The sequence below is a fragment of the Leptonychotes weddellii genome, chromosome 9, assembly GCF_054177405.1.
Source record: "Leptonychotes weddellii isolate Sample4059 chromosome 9, ASM5417740v2, whole genome shotgun sequence".
Lineage (NCBI taxonomy): Eukaryota > Metazoa > Chordata > Mammalia > Carnivora > Phocidae > Leptonychotes > Leptonychotes weddellii.
In genome coordinates this window covers 51,354,377-51,380,595 of record NC_138377.1, presented here as the reverse complement: position 1 = coordinate 51,380,595, position 26,219 = coordinate 51,354,377, and the positions used below count along the sequence as shown (strand labels likewise).

General features: G+C 36.0%; 1 protein-coding gene, 1 long non-coding RNA gene and 1 pseudogene across 2 annotated transcripts in view; 2 read left to right on the top strand and 1 right to left on the bottom strand.

Moving 5' to 3' along the window:
* The window catches only part of LOC145723448 (uncharacterized), a 1,060,322-nt gene that overhangs the window by 502,052 nt on the left and 532,051 nt on the right, over positions 1–26,219 (top strand). The window lies entirely within an intron of this gene.
* Positions 1–26,219, top strand: part of LOC145723449 (uncharacterized) — a 92,174-nt gene that overhangs the window by 12,812 nt on the left and 53,143 nt on the right. Inside the window, exon 2 of the long non-coding RNA XR_014148510.1 lies at positions 4,430–4,476. This is a non-coding gene — a long non-coding RNA (uncharacterized LOC145723449). The remainder of the gene's footprint in view (positions 1–4,429; positions 4,477–26,219) is intronic.
* LOC102727708 (U1 small nuclear ribonucleoprotein C pseudogene) lies at positions 6,138–7,816 on the bottom strand (annotated as a pseudogene).

Genomic DNA, 26,219 nt, shown 5'->3' with positions numbered 1-26,219 from the left:
TAGGGTAAAGAGAGAACAACTTATATATATATATATATATATGCCAAAAATAAGGGTAACTACTGTGAAGGGTTAGAATATGACTCTAAAAATGAAAAATAAAAATGTTTTTCAAAAAAGGGATTGATAAGATGTTGGTTGAAAAAGGGAAAAAGAAAAATTAAAAAAAAAAGGCAGTTAAAAAAAAATTAACTTTGAAAGACTAAAGAATCATGGTAAAAAAGCCATGGATTCTATGTGCAGTATTCCCCTAGTGCTGGAGTTCTGCCGTTCTCATTGATCGGAAAACTTGGTCTTGGCTGGCTGTTCTTGCTGATCTTCTGGGGGAGGGGCCTGTTGCCGTGGTTCCCAAATGTCTTTGCAGGAGGCGGAATTGCCCCACCCTTGCCTGTCTGGGCTAGGTAATCTGCTCCGGTTTGCTCTCAGGAGGTTTTGTTCCCTGCAAGCTTCCCATGCAGCTTTGGAGGATGAGAGTGAAAATGGTGACCACCCACTCTCCGCCCCCCAGGAGTCGAGAACCCGGGGCCCTGCTCCTCAGTGAGCCCCCAGAGAAAAGCAGTCAATCACTCCCATCTCCCAGGTCTCTGGCCGCACTCTGTGCTCACCCGGCCTGTGACCGAGCATTTCTATCTCTGGCACCCCACTTGGTGTGGAGTCTCCAAACCCAGCAGATACCTGCAGTGCACTCCTGCGCCACTCCTCCTAGGGGAGGAAGGGGAGTCTCCCCAGATCTGCTGCTTGTTGGGTCCCTGCTGGAGGAGCAGTGGCCCGACTGCGCCGCGGATCAGCGTTTATGGCCACCCCGAGCTGAGAGCCCGCTCCTCGGCTCCTTCTCTCCAGCTGGCTTACCCACTCCAATACCTGGGAGCTCTACCGCACTCAGGCACCCCCAGTCTTTCTGTGACCCCGAGGGTCCTGAGACCACACTGTCCCGCGAGGGTTCCACCCCCCACTTAGCCACTGGAGCAATGTCCCTCAGTGGAGCTGACTTCTAGAAGTTCCAATTTTGTGCTCCGCAGCTCTATCACTTGCCAGAAGCGGCTGACTGAGTCCCCCTCCCCCGCCATCTATCCTTCTGAATATCGCCTTGGATTCTCTTTTCCGCACGTCCTACCTTCCAGAAAGTGCTCACTTTTCTGTTCAGAGAGTTGTTGCTATTATTTTCTTCGATCTCCTGTTGAGTTTGTAGGTGATCAGAATGGTTTGATCCCTATCCAGCTGAATTCCTGAGACCAGACGGAATCCAGGTCTGCTACTCCTCCACCATCTTGCTCCACCTCTCCCTTTACTCTGGATTCTAATGACTCCTTTCCCTCCCAAGTGCAAAATATATGCAGTCCCTCGCAAGACTCCCCAAGTTTTATCTCATTATATTATCACAATCAAGTTTAAAGCCTAGCATTTCATTATCTAAATCAGGTCTAGGTGTGAATGAGACTCCTCAAATAAGGTGCTTCTTAATCTGAAAATCTGTACATCAAAGAGATGTGCCTCCCACACATTCAGCATAGACTGGGAGACATGATAATTATTATAGACATATCCATCTAAAACAGGAAATAGGCACATGAAAGTCATTGTTCTGCAGCAATGTGAAATCCAGCTCAGCTCAGGTGATGATTCATCCTTCTTTGGTTGCAGGAAACATATGCTGGTTAAGGCCCAGTTCTGCCCCCTGGGGTTGTTGACTTCTGGTTTTGGCTCTATCCTTTGGGGCTCCAAACTGAATCATTCCTTCTTTTCCATAAGAAATGGCCAAGCTCTCAGCTGAGTAAATTTTACAGCCTGCTTCCTGCTCATAGAAATTTGATGCCTGAGATACCTTTTCATTGTAGCTGTCTCTTTGAGTACAAGTTGGTACAATTATTTTAAAAATTTGTTCATTTTTATGTATCAAGTTATAAATCTGTTCATTTGCTAATTGTGGGCCCACACCCACATTTTTTTTCTGAAAGGATCCCTTCTCTAGCTCACAACTTTAAAGAATCCTTGTCTAGTAAAGAGTATCTAAAAGGCAAGTCCCTTAGATTCATAGCAGACCTTTTTTTCTAGGCAAGAAAATCTAAGTAGGATACCCTTAAGATTTTTTAAAAACATTTTATCTAGCTAAGAGGTTATAGAAGGCATGCCCTTATTATTCTTAGAAGTCATTTTTTTTCCTGGTGGAGAAGGTCTACAAGGAACTGCCTTAAATCTTTCTGAAGCCTTAACAAAAGGTTTTACAGATGCTCTCTCAATCTGAAATTTATCCTGAGGCCACATTTTACAAAAAGAGCCCTGATTTGATCTTTGTCCAGATGCCATTTCTTACTTTGAGAAAGTTGTGCTGTCTGGGAAGACTAGGTGTGAGAAACAATTCTATATTTTAAACAAGCAAGTCCTTGTTTTTTATATTTCCTTTAAATTCTGATAAAAAATTTAAGTCTTTTCTGTAGCTGTAATTTCTCTATATTTTTTCATATCCAGCTAAAATAAAATAAACAAGTTGGCATTTTTTCATATTCTTCTAGGAAAAAAGAATCCTGAGCTGTATCAAATATCTCATTAAGTAAATTTTTGATACCCAAACAGTAATGCACCATGGCGAAAATGGTCAGAGCAGTGTATCCAGAATGGAGGCAAAACGGAGTGCATTATCTGTGATTTTTAAAACATACTGAAACAATCTAAAAGTCATTGTTTATATTATCACCTTTGAACAGCAATTCTTAAACAATGTCACTGCGAAAATTCTCTGCTGGTGCAGACCACTCCACTACTCTCTCTTGTGGTTATGTTGGGATATCACTTTCATGGTTATGTTAGATTATATGGCAAGAGGGTTTTGCAGATGTAATTAAGGTTTCTAATTGAATGAGTTCATCAGAAGTAATATCCTGGTTGGTCCTGACCTAATCATATGAGCTCCTAACAGGGAGTCTAGAGGTTAGAGACAGAAGTCAGAGAGATGCAGTCCTGTTCACCTTGAAAACACACATTTTCAGGTCACAAAGCGCCTATGACGGCCATGAGACTTCAGCCTTCTTCCCTGACAGAGAGCCAGACATACAGATGTTGTGAGATAATAAACAGATATTGTTTTAAGCCACTAAATTTATGGTAATTTGTTATACATCAATAGAAAATTAATCCATTTGGTTTAAATTTTGTTATGCTATGGTTTTCTCTGGGATAATGGTTAGGAATGTTGAATGATGCTAAGTTATAAAATTCATTGCACTGTAACATAATTACCAACTATTTAAGTGTTAAATTTCTAAAGTGGAACAAAAACGCTCTTGGAGATAAATATAACCTCCTTTGGAAAGATGAAGCAAGTACTTATCCCTGAAGGTTTTGAAGCAAGCTGCATCATGTTGACATTTGAACTAGGCCTTTAAGGATGAGTAACAGCTAGGCTGGCTGACAAAGGAGGAAAGGATATTTGTAGAATGAACAGCATGAGTTGTCCCCCAGAGTGAAAGTCAGATGCTTGGGATTATGGAAGAGAAACAGATTGAGCATTAAGGTGATTTTAATGTATAGTTAAGTTTACTGCCAAGAATCTAATTTTAAAGGATACAATATTTTGTTTGAGTTTATGGATAAAAACAATGTTTTAAAAATATGGATACCTACAGGGGCGCCTGGGTGGCTCAGTGGTTAAGCGGCTGCCTTCGGCTCAGGTCGTGATCCTGGAGTCCCTGGATCGAGTCCCGCATCAGGCTCCCTGCTCGACAGGGAGCCTGCTTCTCCCTCTGACCCTCCCCCCTCTCATGTGCTCTCTCTCATTCTCTCTCTCTCAAATAAATAAATAAAATCTTTAAGAAATAAATAAATAAAAAAATAAAAATATGGATACCTACAGAAGAAAAGGGCTGGGAAAAAGTAAAATCTGTTGTGTTTCTGGACTTTATTGATTAATATCACCTAAAGTACCAAGGTGGGACAGGTCAAAGGATCTGGAACCAAAAGTAATAAACTTTTACTAATCTATGATAATAGTCTTCATACAAATAATAATCTCTCCAACTTTAAAGGGCTGCATGTTTTATATAGAAAAATATGCTAAAAAGTTTTATAAGAAATCATGAGATTTATGGTGTATATTGAGATGCTGCTTTATGTTTAAAATACTGTCAATATTAACTATATATATCCTATTTAAACATATAACCCATAATAAAATTATTCCACATTTGAAAATCTCATATCAATTATAAAGAAATGGATTATTTAATCATAATGCATAAGAAAACCAATTCAGATTAAACAGGAAGTTTGAAAGTACTTCCATTTCTTATTTCATTGTGTATCATTTTTATGTGGAATCATAAAACAGCAAAAAATGCGGTGACAAAAAATGTAACACATTCTGGACATGCAACAACAATATTGAGCTACTCAGCTAAAAGTAACAAATTACTGTTTTTTTCCTCTAATTTAACAGTGCTGCGGAGATGAGCCAGGCACTTGTGCAATCAGCATGAGGAAACTGTGAGTTAGCAATAGTTCAACTTCAAGATTAAGTTTTTATAGTAGAGCTACCTAGTGGGGCTTATATGACAAGGCTCATATTTTTTTTTGCCTCTTCATTCCCTTATCTCGATTTTAAATTTGACTGCTTTACTCTTTAACTATGATGGTTTCTTCTTTCTGAGATGAGGAAATTGAGGCTCAGAGAGAACATTATGGAATCACTGACTCTCCTATTTAGAATGGAACACAGAGATATCTGAGTCACAAGAACCCTGGTGTGATATCCTGGTAATGCTGAAGATGTGATTACCTCTTAGAGGCTAAGATACCTTTAGGCTTGATATCTAGAAAGTATTCTCATCTTGAATCAAAAAACATTTGGAGGCACATACTTTAAGTCTTTTGCATAAGACAGACTGTCAGATATGTAAAGATTGCTCTTATCATTGCAGTCCACAATCCACTAGGCTAATTCTTCAGGTAGGCCAATGGTTGAGTAGGAGTTAAAATTCAGGTCTCATTCTTCCCATACTTTATTTTTTACCCCTACCCCCATGCTGTCTAGGGAACAATCCAGGATATATAAGTAGGAAAGGGCAAGTTGTCATTGCCTTCCATGAAAATCTTACCATAAGATTTTACTAATATTTTTATATAGTTGAATTTTCAAAAAATGCTCTATAAATGTTTACATCTAGAAATTGCAAAAGAAATTATGTGATATTAGAAGTTATGTTAGCTTATATGATTTCCAAAAGGTTAGAATGAAGAACTTTACAACTTATGGAAAGCATCAAAATCAGTTTAGCCAACTTTCTAAGAATATTGGGTGTACCCCACCTAGGAAAGAATGAAAGAATATATTGCTTTTAAACCTGCTTCCTATTTGATAAACTATAACAGCCATGCAGTATGTACAGATTGGCTCATGCATTTTTTTCACTTTACTGTAATGGTCACTTATGAAACAATTTAAAGCTACTAGATAGGAAAATATCATGACTATGCTTTTTTAAACTGTCCAGGGAATATAATAATACTTGCAAAGGCGTTTTTAGCCAGAACTTTATGATAATCTTAACAGTTGACAGATGTGATTTGCTCCTATTTTGTCATGGTTATTTTGAATGGGGAAAGATGTGCCATTAGAGGAGAAGTTCTGCCAGCTAATTAGCACATTAGATGTTTTATCAGCCTTGCTGGCTTCCTGCACGTAATATGGTTCAGTATATTCAGGTTTATTTGACATGAAAAAATGGCGGTGCCTTTTACATATGAACCGATATAAGTAAAAATATATATTACAATGTGCTATGGTTTGAACGTATGTATCCCTCCTCCCCCATATTCATGTGTTGAAAATCTAATGCCCAGTGTAATGGTATTAGGAGGTGTGGGGCCTTTGGGAGGTGTTTAGGTCAGAGCCTGCATGATTGTTATTATGTCCTTATAAAAGAAGTCCCAGAGAGCTAGCTTGTCACTTTTGCCTAAAATACAATGACAAATCTCCGACTGGAAGAAGGCCCTCACCTGACCATGCCGGCACCTTGATTTCAGCCTGTGTCAGCCTCCAGAACTGTGAGAAATAAATTTCTGTTTTTTTTTTAACTAAAACAGTTGACAATTTTATTTCCACATTTCACAAGACAAATGAAAATTGATTTTTTTTTTTTTAATCTCACTACTCCCCTGCCAAAACTATTCTCTCTTTGATAGGAAGGAGGAACAAGTCTTCCTTGTCCTGCTGTTAAAAAATACCTAGAGTCACACCACCATTATCTCCTGGGGAAGCAGAACAAGTAATATAAAATGGATATAAAAGAGGCTCCCCCCTCTCCTCATCTGTCCCATCTTGAGTCATTCCTTGCTGCGTGAGTACCGTGTGGGCAATAGATCTCATCACTGGGGGCCCCGGCATTCCTGGCATGTGGCCTCCCATAGGCAGACTCATTCCAGGAGCAGGTCCCACTGGCATCATCCCAGGACGAGGAGGGCCCATCATTGGCATCATGGGAGGGCCCCCCCATATAGAGTGCTGGCATCATACCAGGGCAAGGCAGACCCAGGAGACTGGGGCATAAGTGGGATCCTTGCCTGTGCAGGAGTAGGAGGTATCTTTCCTTATTGAAACACAGCAGTTGTTTTGTCATTCAGGCTCTGAGCCTGTTCTTCCATCCATTTCTGACAGTAGTCTTTCACATTCTCTTTGTGTTTCCCACCACTGCAGTGTTTCTTTTTCACAGATGGACAGTCCTGGGTGAGACATGCGTTGTAGTGGTCACAATAAAACGTAGGCACGTTGCTCTCAAATTTCTGTTTTTAATAAGCTAACCAGTCTGTGATATTTTACAGCCCGAATGAACTAAGACACTGCAAAAGAAATTGTAAATTATGTTCAAGGTAGATTTATATTTCTTTAATTTGTATTTCATTAATTTTAATGTATTTCATATTCCTGTCTACACCTCAAAGTCCAATGTAAATGCCACAAAATATGGTATGTCTATCAAAAAGGATCAATTGAAGTCTAGAGAATAAATAATACATTCCCATAATTATATGCTATTTTAGCCATTTTCAATAAAGAAAAGGAAAATACCTCATTATTACACCATATAACATAATAAAGGCATTGTAGAAATAATGTTTCTAAGTAATTTTATATGGAATACTGAAATAGGTTTATAGTAAATCAACAGTTCAATTTTTAGAAATATATAATTTTGCTATGATCTTGTCAGGGAAGAAATTTTAAGAGATTATGAAAAAAAGATCATTTCTAGCTCCATATGTCTCGGTTCCCAGAATTTTATTCTAAACTCTATAGGCAAAAATAAGAACATCTGAACTAGGACTATGAACTGAATATTCTTGTGAATATTTAGTTTTCAAAATAAGCAATCTTAATCTGGGAATATTGGTCTGCTAGAGTTATTTAACAAATTTAAACTAGACAAATGTGGAAAGCTGTGGACTTGGGAGATGATATACACAAAAACCAAAATAATAGAAAAAAATCTTCAATGAGTTTATGCAGCTCAGTAGTCCTTTCCCCCTTTTGTCTCTTTATTGCTTACCTGGTTCCACAAAGTAGCAATTACAGAGATTGCATTCCTCCTCCATCTCTTCCTGGGGTTGACAAATTTCCCCTGCTTAGAAACATTCAGAGGCCTCCTTTTGTCTTAAAGGAGGAAATTTTTACCTGATCTTGCCTATCACAGCCTCTGTCATTAAATGAGACTTTTATATTCACATGCAGTACACCCACAGCTTCATAAATGTCTTAACCAGCTCTGGCTCTTCAAGCATTATAACTAACCCCAAGCTCTGCACCGGTGTTTTGCCTTTCATTTCCCATCTTTACTGTCAGGAATTGTCACTATCCTTTATCTTATGCACTTTACTTTTCTTTTCCAAGTGAAAATTTTCCCCCCAATAATTAAAAAAATATAGGGGTGCTTGGGTGGCTCAGACAGTTAAGCATCTGCCTTCAGCTCAGGTCATGATCCCAGGGTTCTGGGATCGAGCCCCACATCAGGCTCCCTGCTCAGCAGGGAGCCTGCTTCTCCCTCTCCCTCTGCCACTCTCCCTGCTTGTGCTCTCTCTCTCTCTAAAAAATAAATAAAAATCTTAAAAAATATATATTTTCAGGCTTGCGTTGACTAAAAATCAAACAACACATGAATAAAGTCCCTTAGTTTACCACCTATGCCCCCCTCACTACCACCTCATCTCCTTCCTTTAAGAACCAAATAGGTTTTAAGAATTATTATTTTTATTTTTTCAGAATTTCATTGTCTCAGTATATCCCACTCCCACTGAAAGCCACACAATCTAGCTTCCTGCCCATTCTCTGCACTGGTATAGCACTCAATAAATTCATCAATGACCTCTCTGCTTCTCCTGATGGCTATTTATAGTAGCATCTCATTCAATATTTCAGAATAGCTTAAAACTGATGGCTACCCTCTCTGGAAAACTACCCTCCCTGAGTTTCCATGTTAGGGTTCCCCCTTCCTTTTCCTTCTGAATTTCTATCCATTCCTTCTATTTCTTCTTTGCATTTTATCTTGGCACAGTCCTGGGGTTTTTTAATGTTCTCATTCTTCACTCCCTATTCCTTTGGTGATTTGATCCATATCCAGTGCTCTCACTATGACCTATATGGAGATGAAAGCTGGCCTTGTTATCTTTCTCTTCCAATTCACTCCTTTCATTGTTACTTATCTAAAGAATGGCACCATTCAGTGGCATAAGCCAAAAGCACAGGAACAAGCCTGATACCCTTTTCTCTCTCTTGTCACCTTTTATTCAGGGCTTTAACAAATCCTGCCAAAATTTCCTTTTAAATATTATTGAACTTGATCCTTTTTTCTCCATCTCTACCATAATCACTACCACCCTTATCCAAGCTATCATGATCTTTTGCTTGTATGATGCCATCATGTCCTATCTATCATTATTCACTCAGCCTTTCTTCAATTAGTTCTTTTTTTTTTTTAAGATTCATTTATTTATTTTAGAGAGTGTGTGCAAGCTGGGGGAGGAGCAAAGGGAGAGGGAGAGAATCTCAAGCAGACTCCCCACTGAGAGTAGAGCCTGCTGTGCGGCTCGATCTCAGGACCCTTACATCATGACCTGAGCCGAAATCAAGTCAGAAGCTCAACTGGCTGCACCAACTAGGCACCCCTTCAATCAGTTCTTTATATTGCAAATGTTAATTTGATTATGTTGCCATGCTCCCCTCCACACACTTAAAATCTTTTGATAAAATCTCATTGTTCTTTGGATAAAGAAAATCTCTTTTAGATGACTTGTAAGGCCGTACATGGTTTCTAACAACCAAAGAAACTCTTTAGTTTCTTTGCGCCATTCACAATGCACTCTTCAATCCTTTGTATCCGATATACTTTCCCAAAATACCTCTTTATTTATTTTTAATTCTCAAATTGCAATTCAAGCATTGCTTTCTCAATGTAGCCTTTTCTTTCTCCGTAACAGTCATCCCACGATGGTCTTTTAGGATCCCGGTAACTCTTGTTTTTAGCACTTCCTCCAGTTAGAACTTTGCATTTTTATCAGTTATTATAAAAATATCTACCTTTGCTAGTCAACTATTAGTTCCACCAGGAAAGACATTAAGATTTCTGTTCTTTATTATTACATAATTAATGTTCAAGAAATAATGTATTATATGACTTAATGAATGCCTCCTATATTAGTATCCAACTCCTTTTTGGAGACTTTATAACTCTTGGCTCCATCCCACTTTTATAATTCTGCTTTTGACTCTTTGGTACTGGCATTTGCTTCTTCTCTCTCATTCTTGACTCTTAAGCATCCTTCTAAGGACTTGATTGGATTTGCCCTCTGCCACTCTATTCTGAGAAATTGTAGACTAGATAGTGCACCTAGTCTACCATAATTCTAGAATTTGGACAGAGCCTTGTAGTTACTTAAAGTTGCCATTCTCCTTTTCCCTTAGGAAAATCTTGCATTCATGCCTTTTACTCAGTTTACTTCAAATCTAGGACATTTGCTCAATAAGATTTTTGAATGTATTGTTTGCCTCATTATTTACAGCCTTCTTCTTTCCATTTAATTATAGCTACTCCTCAGTCTCTTTGGTCCTTTGAATTTCCTTTATTTCTTATCCTTCTGATAACTCATCTATAGTTACAGCTTTGTTTTTAGCAGCTTTATTAAGACATAATTCACATACCCATATAATTCACTATTTAAAGTGTACAATTCAATAGTTTTTAGCATAAACACAGGGTGCATATCTATTACCACAATCACTTTTATAAAATTTTCATTACCTGAAAAATAAACCATGCACTCCCCAACCATCACCCTGCAATCTCCTAACTCTTTCCTGCAGCTCTAGGAGACCACTAATCTACTTTCTGTTTCTATAGATTTGCCTATTCTGGACATTTCTTTTAATTGGGATCACACAATATGTAGTTCTTTGTGACTGGCTTTTTAGTCATGATTTTAAACTACATCGCCATGTAATTTCTCAATAATTTATCTCTAGACATAACTCCTCTTCTGAATTCCAGTAATGAATTGACAAATGTGTGGTCTATATAAATCATTCTTGCTGCAGCATAACATACCTAAAGTAGAATTGGCAACTTGACTTTTCAGCTAGCTTGCCTGCCTTTATTCCTTATTTCTGTCAAGGCACATGACATCACAGGTGTGTTCTCTCCCCAACCTCATGCTTGCTATAACACCATCTATTCAGCATAAAGCATATAGGTGTTTGTAAAGTGCTTTTTGAATGAAAGTGCTTTCTGTTCAGTCTCATAACAGTTGGCCAGGCCTTCATTTCCTCAGACGTGCTTCCAAGGGTCTTTCTACCCCAATAAGACTTTGATTTGTTATTCTTAATATATCACCCTCCCATTCCTATTTAGCATATAGTTATTGAGTTTTTGCTGGGAAAGCAGACTCATGCAATTCAAAGAATATAAGATTTAATGTTATAGGGTCTGGATCTAATTCCTAATTTAATTACTTTCCTGCTGTGTGATTATGGGTAGGGTACTTTGGCCTTTTTTTGGATTCAAGTTCCTTATTTGTAAACTGGGAGAGGTAACATTAATATTGCCTGTCCCACAGGAGATCGAAACATTTGCAGTACCTGCCATAGTACCTATTATATTGCAGGTACTCACAAATATTGGTGGCAAAAGATATTCGAATGTGTTTGTGTGTTATAAAATACTCTATAATTTACAAGCATTAATTTATTAATTAACCCTGTTTCAAGCTCTGAGAAACAAATAAAAGGTCTAAACCATTTTCTGGGAGCAAGAAATTTTGTAACCCGTTGGCTTAATACAAAGTTTGATGATACACTTTCATTAAAATGCAGTGGTTTGATGAGGAAACAATTCAATGTTTCAAATGTTGGAGTATGTTTTTCAATGAGTTTTGAAAAGATTGGTTCATTACTTGTGTTTGTACAGCTTGGGCTCAGAAGCTAGGCTACTCTTACCAAGGCTGATCCTATAAACTGAGAGGACTTAGAGCCTTCTCTTAGGACTACGTAAGGCATCAGGACCTGCCTTTGGTCTGCATTGCTGCTCTTGTCCCTGCTGAGACCTTCTGGCAACTGAGTTGTTTCTTCTTTGCAAAAGCAGCCAGGATCCTTGGGCACTTGCAGATTGCTAGAATCATTCTCTCCCCACAAGCTCCCTTGTCAGCAGTGGAAACTATAACCCATAGGGAATAATGAGCAACAGTAATTCTCTTGGACTAGATCCCTTCCTTTTCCCTAAAAGCTATGGAAAAGGATTATGAATCCATGCTAACTGTGCAAAGAATCACTCATTTTGAGATAAAGAATTGTTCTGGAAATAAGAATTTAGTTTTAATCTTTCTAACAGATTCTCAGTTACTTAAATTATTGAAATATTCTTGGGCTCCCTTTAATATGGCTCTATAATCTGGTCTTCATATATTCTTATAATTTATTTGCCACTTTATTTTGATGTTAACCACATGATCCATGAAAAATCATTGCCTCAGTGGCCCTCAGACATAACTTTTTCTTTCTTATCTTTTCACTTTTTTTTTCTTTACAAAGGGATGCTTTTTTTTTTAATTGAGGTATAATTGGCATATAACATTTTATTAGTTTCAGATATACAGCATGATTCAATATTTGTACATACTGTAAAATGATCACTACAATGAATCTAGTTAAAATTTGTTACCATAGTTACAAAAAAATATATTTTCTTGTGATGAGGACTTTTAAGGTATGCTCTCTTAGCCACTTTCAAATATACAATATAGTATTATTAACTATAGTCGTCGTGGTATACATTACATCCTCATGATTGTTTTATAACTGGAAGTTTATACCTTTTGACCCTCTTCACCCATTTCATCCCACTCCCACCTCTGGCAACCCAGCCCCCACTCCCTTTTTAAACCCACTTCTGCATGCAGGGACTATTTTCCCCCATTGCTATGAAGCTTTCTCTGATCATGGAGGTTTACAATCATCTTACCTTTCTTTAAACTGTAGAATTTATATTCAGCACCATACTCTTTTGGTACTGGATCTCTTCCCCAATGAGATTATAAAACTCTCAATAGTTTTATTTTTTTAAGATTTATTTATTGTTAGAGAGAGAGTGGTGGGGAGGGGCAGAAGGAGAGAGAATCTCAAGCAAACTCCCCACTGAGCGTGGAGCCAGACATGTAGCTCAGTCTCATGACCCTGAGATCATGACCTGAGCCAAAATTAAGATTTGGATGCATAACCAACTGAGCCACCCAGGTGCCCCAAAACTCCCAATAGATTTTATATCTTTTTGCCCCACCAGTGTCTAGCATGTTATGAACATAGAGTGCAGTCAATACCTGTTTTTGTACAGATAAACAGATGATTGCTATAAATAGCTGAGAAAAACAGATGCCATTAGGAACAACTCTCTTAGAAGGTTGATTCAAGCAATTTTACTAAAACTTATTGAAAAAGGACTTAATTTTAAAACCAGAGACAGAAAAATACCTAAAGAACAATGAAACAGTTTATCAGTTAATTGAATTTTGAAATTAATCATTTTTGTATGCATGCAATGTACCTGTTTCTAGTCTAAGTTCAAGTATGAATGCCAATGTTGAATTCAAATAGAGCTTTGGTGAATGAGTAACTAGCTCAAGGTCAGCAACAGGCTAAACATGCTGCTTGTCTGCTTCCCAGTCAGTATCGTGGAAATTACCGTTGTAGCTAAAAGGTCACTATGATACCCCACAATTTGCATTATTAAACCTTCTGGGAATATGATCCTATATCATGCCATCTCCTAGACTACTTAAGTTTTTAAAGCAATGAGATTTTATGACTTTGGGAAACCAACTCCTGAAGCCTAGAAGAATGACATAACACAATGACATTGAGCATCTTTGTAAAATATTGACAGTGACAGAAACCTAAGCAGAGATAGATGTGACTTTCATTTACTGGGCACTCTAAGTCAAATAAATTAATATTGATTAATTGGTCTTGCATCTAATTAAGTGGTATTCTTTCCACCTAGGTAAAATCATTGAACTGTTGTGTGTGCGTGTGTGTGTGTGTGTGTGTGTTTCTGTGTCTGTGTGTGTGTATATGTCTATCTGTGGTAATGATATCGAGACCTATGGTCTCCACTTGCCACTAGCTCAATGTTGTGGATGTTTTAGAAAAGTAGAGGGGCGCCTGGGTGGCTCAGTCGGTTAAGCGTCTGCCTTTGGCTCAAGTCATGATCCCAGGGTCCTGGGATCAAGTCCAGCATCAGGCTTCTTGCTCAGTGGGGAGCCTGCTTCTCCCTCTCCCTCTGCAGCTCCCCTTGCTTGTGTGCTCTCTCTTTCTCTCTCTCTCTCTCTGTCAAATAAATAAATAAAATCTTAAAAAAAAAAAAGAAGAAGAAAGTAGAAAGTTTTCCCTCTAGGAAAATATGACTGCAAAGCTCACTTGAGAACTTGTCTTACCCTCGCGATTGAATCCAAGACTATTTTGGTTTGTTTGTTTATGAAGCAAAATGTTCTGAAACACTGATATGATCATTGTTGGGTTTTTAAACTCATTTTTAATTTATTTTGAATGTGATCAATGATAAAATTATGAATATAATTTTGTATTGAATGTGCACACAAGGTATTCTAAATCCATCACATTATTATCTACTTAAAAAGCAAATCATGATCATATTGTTCTCTACACTCTGATCCTTACCCCAGGGGTGTCTCTATGAAAGCCAGGTCAAAAGTCCTATGCATACAAATTTCAAATCTGTCCTAGGTGAGGAACAGAGAATATTAGATTAGATTTATAGATAAGAGACAGCCAGCCCTTTATCCTGAGATGGGATGGAAAGAATCCTAGATTTTTACTCTAACCTTTTGAAACATAAATGCATCTTTCCAAGAGTCCTATAAACCATGGGTGTCTACTACTTTACGACCTAGATCTATTTCCAGGTTCTAGATTCATGTTTTTTTGAAATATAAACAGAGAGACAGTGCTTCCTGTCACCTTGGGCCTTGACCTAGGGACCTAATTCAGAGCATTTGGCATTCCTGGGTCAGAGCAATTAACTACAGATCTAATTCTCATGGTATGTGAAGAGTAAAATGTTTCTAGAGGAATTGAAAGCATACATTCCCTAACTTATGTCATAAACCTTTCTGTGTCTTAGGAGGCTATGGCTTTTCACAGGAGCACTGAGAAGTATAGGGGCATTTTTATCTCCTCATAGGCTAGAGTCGGAGATAGGTGCTTTCCATTCTATTACTTGATTGTCACAAGAAGTCTGCATGATAGCTATCACTGTGATACTTATTAAAGTTGAGGAAAATGGAACTCAGCAAGTTTAAACAATTGGCCCAAGATTGTGAAGCTAGAATAGTTATTGGTTTGGTAAAAAATAAAATTATGCCTTATTGCAAGCCCATCCTCTTTCCACTATACCAAATGAACGTTAAGGAGAACAATTTCAAGGCATCTCTTGTCCAAAGGTTTCTTTGACAAATAAAACAGATTTCATTTTATTACTTTTACTTTATAGAAAGTTAAAAACCTAGGGAAATATGAATCCACATTGGTACCTGGTGTCTGGGAGAAAAAAAACCAACATGAAATTTTTCTATAATTTTCGAAGGATAATTTTAAAAGTATCTGATATCAGAAAGGGGACCTTCCTAAAAACCAAAACTACTACAAAATGTGTTATTTAGTGGCTCTAGTTACTTCCTCAGATGGACACATCTTCTCCACCTTTTCAATGTCTTCCCATTTTTCCAAGTTAACATGAAGAGACCTATACTGAGAGGCAAGATAAGTACTCCTAAGAAATTATACAATAGCACATCATAGATCTGAGAGAAGTTTTCCACATATCTGGTGCCTAAGGATAGCATTTAAATAAAGGAAACATGCTAAACCTGGAATGCTAGGTATAGTTACTCTACTAATGGTGCTTTTTCAGCCTGAAGTCAAATGCAAGACAAGAGATAGTATCTTTCTTCTTGAAATAAAGAATTCCTATAACTTGAGCAGAGAGATCAACCAGCAAATTTCCTTATTTCCTTAGTATACATCCTTCACTCCACAATAAGACAAAAGAAATTGATCAAATTGAAATCAAAACCAAACACAACAAAACATAGTGGCTTTATAAGATACGATTAATATTTCCTTTGCCTTTTTCAAAATGGAAAAATACTCATAAACTAATAACTCTTCTAATTATTTAAAGTCTTAGAAATATTTTTGGACCACAAATGACATAATATTTGATACTCCTCAAAATACACAGTTTTATATTTTAATTGTAATAGGAAAACTTGTGGAAAGTCAAATGGCTCACAGTTGATTCAAAGACTCATTTGAAGAAGAAAGGAAAGAATAATATGATCTGAATTAGAATTGAAATCTTGTTTTTTTTTTACTTTGATATGATTTTTGGGGGAAGGGACAGGTGAAAAAATATGAATATGTGTATATTTTCTTGATCCTCCCCCTAGTAAATTACACATATCAGGGAAAAAATATAAAAACATACATCTGAGGTTCTAAAATTTGTATTTTAGGTTCTATTTAAAATTGTAAAGCACTTATCAAGACTGTTTTTAGAAAGTGCTACAAATTATAAATAGCTGAGAGAATTGTGTGAACAGCGAAATGAGGGAATATATATTTCTCTTCCAGATATAGTAATACTGTACCTAGGCACTTTCCAAATCTACTTTATTGTGAAGCTCTGCATCACACAAAGCCTCTTCAGGCTGATCTTCTATGCCTCAGAACCTCTAAATATAAGAATCTGCCTGATTTTTATTCCTCAAGTTTAGGTCCTTAGATACATACATATCCACTTGCCTTTATCAAAGAGTATATTTACTTGATTCATAATTTTCAAGTTTTGTCTTTTAGGTTGAAAGTCCCTTGACATCATGCATTTTCTCTTACATGTTATGTAGCTCTACATAAAATCCAGTGGGACTAAGATGTTATTTGCAGAAAGAACTGTTGAAAGAAGTTTTTGGAATTATGAAACTTAAGTCATCAGATCTGAATGAAACATGTTTAAGCAATTCGCTTAAATAGATTTCTCCCTCAGAAATATTCTAAAGAAGTGGACACCAATGGGAATGGCTTTCATTAAATGTCAAATATATAATGCCCTTTGTCCTTGACCTTGGGAAAATCAATATGTTACACTGACAGGTATGACTAGCTAGGCATAACGTTAAGAGATTTAAAAATGTTAGCATACATCTGCAAAAGAATGAAACAGGACTATTTTCTTACACCATACACAAAAATAAATTCAAAATGATTAAAGACCTAAATATGAGATCTGAAACCATAAAAGCCCTAGAAGAGAACACAAACAGTAACTTCTTTCACATCAGCTATAGCAACTTTTTTTTTCTAGATGAGACCCCTGAGGCAAGGGAGACAAAAGCAAAAATAAACTATTGGAACTACATCAAAATAAAAAGCTTCTGCACAACAAAGGAAACAATCAACAAAACTAAAGGTATCCTACAGAATGACAGAAGATATTTGCAGATGACCTATCTGATAAAAGATTAGTATCCAAAGAACTTATAAAGAACTTCTAAAACTCAACACCTCCCCCAAAACAAATAATCTAAAAATGGGCAGAAAACATGAATAGACATTTCTCCAAAGAAGATATACAGGTGGCCAAAAGATACATGAAAAGATGCTCATCATCACTTACCATGAGGGAAATGCAAATCAAAACTACATTGAGACATCATCTTACACCTGTAACAACAGCTAAAATCAACAACACAAGAAACAACAAGTGTTGGCGATGATGTAGAGAAAAAGGAACCCTCTTACGCTGTTGGTAGGAATGCAAACTGGTGCAGACACAGTGGAAAACAGTATGGAGGTTCCTCAAAAAATTAAAAATAGAATTATCCTAAGATCCAGCAATCGCACTACTGGGTATTTACCCAAAGAATACAAAAACACTAATTCAAAGGAAGGCAGCTATGCTAACCACTATACCACCAACACTCCAACACTAATTCAAAGGGATACATACACCCCTATGTTTATTGCAGCATTATTTACAATAGCCAAGGTGTCTATTGATAGATGAATGGATAAAGAAGAGGTGATATGTATCACCTCTTCTATATATATATATCTCTCCATTATAATATATATATTATATATAAGTATATAATATTATAATGTATAATATATATATATATATATATATAATGGAATATTATTCAGCCATAAAAAGAATGAAATCTTGCCATTTGCAATGACATGGATGGAGCTAGAGAGTATAATGCTAAGCAAAATAAGCCAGTCACAGAAAGACAAATGCCATATGATTTCACTCATATGTGGAACTTAAGAAACAAAACAAACAAGCAAAGGTGAAAAAGAGTGAGAAACCCAAGAAACAGACTTTTAACTATAGAGAACAAACTGATGGTTACCAGAGGGGAGGTGAGTGGGGGGATGGGTGAAATAGATGATGGGATTAAGGAGTGTACTTGCCCTGATGAGTACTGGGTGATGTGTGGAATTGTTAAATCACTATATTGTACACCTGAAACTAAAATAACACTTATATGTTAACTAACTGGAATTAAAATAACTTAAAAAGAAAACAATAGAAAGCACAAAAAAACCAATGTTAGCATGAACCAATGCATATCAGTAGAGTCATATTTAAAATAACATATATAACATATATATAATATAAAATAACATATATAATATATAATAGAGATCAGTTAAAGCAGAAGATAGAAAATGCTTAAAATCATATAGTAATAGAATTTCAAACGATTTATTCACTAACTATACTAAATAATGAACTTGAAACTGTTTTTTTACTTTTCCCAAATGAACAATATCACTACAAGGCGCTGAATAACCCCAATTACAACTTGTTTAATTTAGCAATTTTGAGGCAAATGAAATGAGGGAGTAAGAGAAGGGAGTGCCCCCCCCCCAAATTTGAGTTAATACAAATAAAACAGACATCCGGAGACCTCATGTGGGTGCTTTTACAGTAGTTACATAATTTGCTTCTCTCATGTATCACAAGATATAATTCCTTCCAAGGAGCTAAAGCTATTTTATTTTCTTCTTTCAAATGTATAATAAAATGTCATGCACATGAAACCTCTTAAAGACTCAATAAGATTAAAAATAGACCAGTACTAAACAGAGTATTGAGATTTCTATTAAAAGTGTAAAGGGTAATTCATTGTATATTAGGCAATGGGAAAGACATTTTATGGGTAGGTTTTTCTTTTTTGATCTGCACAAGTCACACTGGATTTAGTGAAGTGTTAGCATTACATATAAAACAGATGCGTTTGTGTCTTCACATTCTAAGGTTCTCTATGCCATGGATATTGTTTATCTTTTAGTGGTGTTACCACCCCTCTCCAGAAACCGGTCTTACTAACCTATAATGATCTTTAAGCCTTAGTCTGCCTCTCACCATTTTTCCCAACGATTTGTGGTGTGTCCTCATCTTTTTTTCCTTTCAGTAGTCCAATAATTCTTTGAAACCAGCTCAAGCTAACTCTTACCTTCCTAGATTATGTCCTAATTCCAGTGCATCATGCCCCATCTATTTGGTAGGAAATAAAAAAGTTTCTTTGAGAGGCAGATGAATAGGGCAGCAAGAAAGTCAGCTGCTAGATTGTCTCTAGTTTGTGGCCTATCTGCTGGCAATGAAAATCACTCTGGAGTTCAGTTGTTACTACACTTTCTCTGTGCTTCCTTTGACACTGACAGGTAAGAACATATAGCTGAGCTAGGCCAGACTACAAAGGGCCAGTCTGACTGCAAAGCTGTGCAAGAAAGATGACTTGTCCCTGTTTAAGCCTGCTTTCCCTCTGGCTTACTATGGGAAGCAGACACTCAGAATAAAAGATCTATAACATAAAAAAATTTAAACGAGCAGACACAAAATGAGTGACTTCCCTTTCATCCCTTGGTTCCTCTTTTATTTTCCCTAGTTCCTCATAGAGGTGATTTCTGTTCTTAATTATGCAACTACTGTAGCCTGTTCCTAATAGGACCAAAAAAAAAAAAAAAAAGAGTTAAATTGGAGGTTGAAAGAAACCAGATGTTCCCTGCACTTTGTATGGATAGTAAGAGTGTGTGATAATTACGCTAGGCTCTGCTGCCGTATAAGACAATTTGTTTCTGAGCCACAGTTACCTAACTTTGGTACTCTAGTACCAAAGTACTGATGACATGAAATCCCATAGCAGGTCTGGCTGTGACCTACCAGAAACATTTCAGCAACATTGGTGTTTTGGTATCAGCCAGAGTGGGTTCTTGGCAGAAATGTCTAAGAATGAATCATTTACAAATAACTCATCTCCCTGGAGAGAAATAAAAGATACCAACGATCAGAGATACAAACATGTTTGTACTTAGTGAATTAAAAAAAAAAAGGAAACTGCATTTTGCTTAATTGTTAAACAGTTGTTCTTTCCCTCACTGCCTTGCCTTATCATGTGAACTAGATTCTTTTTCATTTTATGCCCTTCCAGAGCATTCTTTGTTTCTTTTGGTTCTGGTCAATTTGCCGAATTCCCATCTCTTGTTTTGTACATTGTTTTTCATTTTTTGTTCTTATATTCCTTTGGGATGTTCCTACTTTTAGATTGTTATGGAAAGTGGCATAGTAAATTGAAGTAATTATACCCATTTTTTCCATGGTTAAGTTCACATGGCTCACTGTCCTTGTTTGTTGCAAATACCTTACCATCTGGGGATCCTCATTCTATCCTAAGATAATGGACTAAAGTAGATATACAGGGATCTTCAACGTCTCTTAATATGACTTGTAAACCTTTCCCAAAATTGTGTTTTTTTAAACTGTTCCTTTTTGGGGCACCTGGATGGCTCAGTTGTTAAGCGTCTGCCTTCGGCTCAGGTCATGTTCCCAGGACCCTGGGATCGAGCCCCGCGTCAGACTCCCTGCTCGTTGGGAAGCCTACTTCTCCCTCTTCCACTCCCCCCTGCTTGTGTTCCCTGTCTTGCCGTATCTCTCTCTGTCAAATAAATAAATAAAAATCTTAAAAAATAATAATAATAAACTGTTCCTTTTTTAGGACACATGATGTAATGAGCACTGGGTATTATATGCAACTGATGAATCACTGAACTCTACCTCTAAAACTAATGATAATATACTATATGTTAATTACTTGAATTTAAATAAAATAAAATTAAAAAAATAAAGAAAAACTGTTCCTTTTTTAATACAACTTTCTGATCAAAAACCTTGGGTGTTTTTTTTTTTATTGTACACTGGATATAATCCAAAAACCTTTATTGTCCATTTGGGATCTTTCCTAACCTTATCCTAATTTGAAATAATCTCTCCTGCAAGCAATTAATTTTACATGTCTATTATCCATGACTTATATCCTATTACTTATTTGGGAAATTCTTCCTTTTCCTCTCATCTGATATAAATCATAAGTATTTTTCATATCTAATTCAAATTTAACCTCTTTGATATTGTAACTCTCTCCATCTTCTGAACTCATGCATGATTTATATTCTCTGCTATCCATTTTAAGCTTTCTATAAAGTCTTATTTATAAACTTTGTTCATACATCACATACTTTTTCACCTAGATTGGAAATGTTATAAGGAAAGAGGCAACTTTTTGTTTTGTTTTGTTTTACTACTACTCTAGTATGGCTTTTCTGATAGTAACTAATTTGTTTGCTAGACTAATACAGCAGATTATACTGTATTAGGTATAATTTAGACTATTCCTAGTGGTTTTTAGTCAAAGAATAGCTAAGATAAATGGGTTAATGCTGATGATGTTCATTAGGGCACAGAATGCAAAAGATGTATTCATGGGAGGAGATGATGATTTACACTTCAGATTTTTATGTCCAACATGGCCCTCATTTCCCTTTGGTTTTGAGTAGATGTATTTATTGAGATTATGGAGTGAATTTTTAAAAAGCAAAGGTGAATTTGGCAGATTGTTTATTGGGAAATTTGTATTGATCTCATTAGCTAATAACCTGAATCCCAAGACTTTAAAAACATTTATATTTTTGACCAGGACTTATATAGCACATAATACCATTCCCCTCCTAATACCACATTATACAATGTTCCCTCCAAAATTTAGCTTCGTAGGACATATACTGGGTCCACCAATATTGTATGACAAGGGATATAGAGGGAATATTAACAAGAGAGAAAGGAAACTCTGATTTTTGTCCTTGAATTTCACTCCCATTTTCATTTTGGCAGGTCTTGTCATCTTATGACCTTAAACATCCATCACTAAATTCTAAAAAGTAAAAAAAAAAAAGCCAACTGTGCTAGATATATTGGTGCTGGAGTCTGTCTACCACATCCAACAATAATAGGTAAGCAGGTAACACGGCAACTAGAGAGAGAGGTCAGTCATTCAAAGATAATATGGCTGATGGAGAGTATAATTATCACTGACTTGTTCAGGCCGACAGACAAGGAAAATACAATGATTGAGGGGTGTAACATTGTTCTATCCTGTTGTAAGTACAGCTCCACAAACTGAGAATATTAGAGAGGCCAGAATACTACCCACTTCTAACTTATGCATTTCTAACGTGAATACTTTGAGTTTAAGGTATTCATGGAACATCTAAGTGGCGATGACCTTTATGTAATTGAACATGTATATTTGGATCTTGACAAAATTGTTAAAAATAACTATAGCTACAGTATCTTGTTAATGGATATAAAACATAAAAATATATAAATTGTGATTATCAGCAACATAAAATGGGGTGGCAAGTAATGTGTAAAATATTTCTGTGCAATTACAGTGAAGTGATAAGCTTAAAATAGACTGTTATATGATATATAGGAAAACCTCATGGTGATCACAAATCAAAAACCTATAACAAATATATACATGATAAGACAAAAAAATCAAAGCATACCTCTACAAGACATTAATTCACAAAGACAGCAAGAAAAAAAGAAAGGAACAAAGGACCTACAAAACAGTCAGAAAACAATTTAAGAAATGGTGATAGCAAGTCTTTACATATCAATTTTTTAAAATGTAAATAATTTAAATCCTCCCATTGAAAGACAAAGTAGCTGAATGGACCCAACTATATGTTGCATACAGGAGACTCACTTAAGGTTTAAAAACGTTCTTAGAATGAAAGTGAAGGGATAAACAAAGATAATGCATGCAAATGGTGGCCAAATGAAGCAGGGATAGCTATACTTAAGTCAGACAAAATAGACTTGAAATCAAAAGCAGAATAAGAAGAGATAAAGAAAATCATCATATAATGACAAAGGAGTCAATTCATTAAGAGGATATAACAATTATATATGTACCCAATATTAGAGCACCTAAATACACTAAAAAATTATTAACAGATCTAAAGGCAGAACTGCAATAAAGATAGCAATGCAATAAAAGTAGAGGACTTCAGTACCCCACTTTCAAGAATGGAAAGATCATCTAGACAGAAAATCAATAAGTAAATAAGAGACTTAAACTACACTTTAGACTAAACGGACCTCATGGACATGTACAGAACATATTATTCAACAGCAACAAGAATACACATTCTTCTCAAGTGTATAGGGAACATTCTCCAGGATAGAGCATATGTTAGGTTGCAAAACAAGTCTTAGCAAATTTAAGACAACTGAAATCTTACCTCTTCCAAGCACAATGGTATGAAACTAGAAATCAATAATAGGAAGAAAGCTGGAATATTCACAGATATGTAGAAATTAACTGACTTATGAACAGTGGGTCAAAGAAGAAATCAAAAAAATATCTTGAGACAAAAATGGAAGCACAACATACCAAAATTTGTGGAATGCAGCACAAGTAGTTCTAAAATGGAAGTTCATAGTGATAAAGGCCTACATAGAGAAAAAAGACCTCAAACAGTTTCACATTACACCCCAAAGGAACTAGAAAAAAAGCCAAAAAATTCAGCGGCATAGAGGAAATAATAAATAATGGAGCAGAAATAAAAGAAGTAGAAACTAGAATAATAATAGAAATGACCAATGAAACAGAGTTGGTTTTTTTAGAAAGATAAAATGCACAAACCTTTAGGTAGCCTTAGAAGAGAGTACTCAAATACAATAATAAATTAAGGAGGAGACATTACAACTGATACTACAGAAACACAAAAGTTCATAAGAGACTATACTATGAACAATTATATGCCAACAAAATTAGATGACTTAGAAGTGGCTAAATTCGTTACCAAGACTGAATCTTGAAGTAATAGAAAATCTGGACAGACCAATAGCAAGCAAGGAGATTGAATCAGAATAACTGAATTCAGTAAGTTTTCCAGATAAAAAGTCAACATAAAAGATAAGTGTGAGTGACGCCTGGGTGGTTCAGTAGGTTAAGTGTCTGCCTTCTGCTCAGGTCATGATCCTAGGATCCTGGGATGGAGTCCTGCATTGGGTTCCTTGCTCAGGGGGAGTCTGCTTCTCCGTCTGCCTGCCACTCCCCCTGCTTGTGCCCCCTCTCTCTCTCTGACAAATAAATAAATAAATGATTTTAAAAATTAGTTGTGTTTATGTATACTAATAATGGATTATCTGAAAGAGAGATTAAGAAAACAATCCTATTTATAATAGCATCACAAACAATAAAATAGGAAAAATTTAACCAAGAAGGTGAAAGACCTCTACACTGATAAGATGTTAATAAAAGAGAATGAAAAAAACAATTAGAAAGATATTCCATGTTTTTTGGATTGGAAGAATTAATATTGTTAAAATGTCCATGCTACCCAAAATGATCTATGGATTCAATGCAATCCCTTTCAAAATTCCAATGCCATTTTTCACAGAAATAGAAAATGATCCTAAAATTGTTACGGAACCACAGAAGACCCCCAACTAGATAAAGTAATCTTGAACATAGAACAAAGCTGAAGCCTTCATACTTCTTGACCTCAAACTATATTACAAATATTTAGTAACTAAAACCATATGACACTGGCATGAAAATGGACACCTAGAATAAGATACTTAGGAACAGAAAAGAGAGCCCAGAAATAAACCAACACATATACTATCAACCAGTCTTCAAGAATATATAATGGGCAAAGGTAGTCTCTTGAATAAAAGGTGTTGGAAAAACTGGATATTCACATGCAAAACAATGTAACTGGACCCCTATCTTAAGCCACTCATGAAAATTAACTCTAAGTGGATTTAAGACTTAAATGTAAAGTCTAACACTGTACATGTCCAAGAAGAAATCACAGGAAAGTTCCTTGACATTGGTCTCGGCAATGACTACTTGGATAAGACCTCAAGAGCACAGGCAACCATAGCTAAAATTGGTAAGTAGGATTACCTCAAACTAAAGAGTTTCTACACAGAAAGGCAATACAGAATGGGACAAAATATTTGTGCACCATGTATCTCTTAAGGAGTTAAAATCCAAAACATATAAACAACTCCTATAATTCAATGGGAAAAGAGCAAATAATTCAATTAAAAAATGGGCAAAGGACCCGAATAGACATTTTTTCCAAAAAAGACATGCAAATGGCCAATAGGTAATGAAAAATTGCTCAAAATTAATCATCATGGGAATGCAAGTCAAAACCTTGATGAGATATGACTTAATGTTTGTTGGGATGGCTATTATCAAAAAGGCAAGAGATAACAAATGCTATTGGTAGGTTGTAGAGAAAAGGGAACCCTAGGCACTATTGGTGAGAATGTAATTTGGTATAGCTATTATGGAAAATAGTATGATGGTTCCTCAAAACATTAAAAATAAAACCATATGACCCAGCAATCCCATTCCTGGGTATCTGGAGGAAATGAAATCAGTATGTCAAAGAGTTATCTGCATTCCCATAAGTGCAGCATTATTCACAATAGCCATGATAAGGAAATGACCCAAAAGGTTTTTAAAGAATGAATGAATGAATAATTATTAAAATAAATTTTCAAAGACAGAATGAATGAATAAGGAAAATATGACACACACACACACACACAGTTGATCCTAAACAACAGAGATTTGAACTACCTGGGTCGACTGGTATGCATATTTTTTACAGTACTGTAAATGTGTTTTCCTTATGCTTAGTATTTTCTTTTTTCTAGCTTTATTGCAAGAATGCAGTATATAATACATATAACATAAAATATGTGTTGTTTATGTTATTAGTAAGGCTTCCAGCTAATAGTAGACTGTTAGTATTAATTTTTGGGAGAGTCAAAAGTTATACATGGATATTCAACTGCAGGGGGTTAGCACCCCTAATCTTGTGGTTGTATAAGGGTCAACTGTATAATAGAGTATTATTCAAGCCATAACAAGGAAGGAAATCATGCCATTTGCAACAATGTGGATGAAGCTAGACAGAGTAATGCTGAGTGAAATAAGCCAGAGAAAAAGAAGTACTGACTGATACCAACTATATGTAGAACTTAAAAAAAAACCACAAAATTGATTTCATAAAAATAACAAATAGAATGATGTTTGCCAGAGGCTGGGGTTGGAGGAAAAGGGGTGGTGAAGATCAAAGGGTACAAACTTTCAGTTATATGATGAATACATTCTGAGGATCCAAAACATAGCATGATAACAATAGTGAATAATATGGTATTATATACTTGGAATTTGCTGAGAGTAGATCTTAAGTGTTCTCACACCACACACATGTAAAAAGAGTTAACTCT